Genomic DNA, 729 nt, shown 5'->3' with positions numbered 1-729 from the left:
TGGACGAGGACAAGGAGGTGGCGGCGGTGTGGGCGGAGGTGAGTCCAGGAGTGTGTATTGTATGTATGTATGTATGTATGTATGTATGTATGTATGTATGTATGTATGTATGTATGTATGTATGTATGTATGTATGTATGTATGTATGTATGTATGTATGTATGTATGTATGTATGTATGTATGTATGTATGTATGTATGTATGTATGTATGTATGTATGTATGTATGTATGTATGTATGTATGTATGTATGTATGTATGACGTTGATTACACTGTGGGCTGAAAAGCCGGGGGCCCAGGGCCGAAGCACAGCGCGGGGGGCGGGTGCATACGGCTGGTTAGTCTCATGCACTCCGCCCCCGGGTCAGGCCGCACGGGAAACGACGGCCGGCACGCAACAGCGCTTGTTTGGCGCTCCAACTAGACGGGATCTATGCCCGTTGGTCTCCTAACATAAACGAAGTCGCAACTGGGGGGCTCTTCCTGCCGACCGAACGAACCGAGCATCTCAGAGAGCTCGCTACCAGGACTTGGGCGACCGGGAGCCCGACGAGTCTTCCCGGGCTGGGGAGGTCACCAAGCTCAAAAATCCTCACGCAAAAAAGAGCGCAAAGAGCTCACACCACAAGACGCCAAACAGCCTCCTGAGACTACTACCCTCCTCCGCCTCTCCCTCCCTGGGCTAGTCCAGGGGAGATAGCCCCCGTCGAGGGGGTAACACCGCACAAG

Source organism: Volvox carteri (assembly GCF_000143455.1).
Source record: "Volvox carteri f. nagariensis unplaced genomic scaffold VOLCAscaffold_21, whole genome shotgun sequence".
NCBI classification, from domain to species: domain Eukaryota; kingdom Viridiplantae; phylum Chlorophyta; class Chlorophyceae; order Chlamydomonadales; family Volvocaceae; genus Volvox; species Volvox carteri.
The sequence above is the reverse complement of the archived record's forward strand: the minus strand, read 5'-3'. Positions refer to the sequence as shown.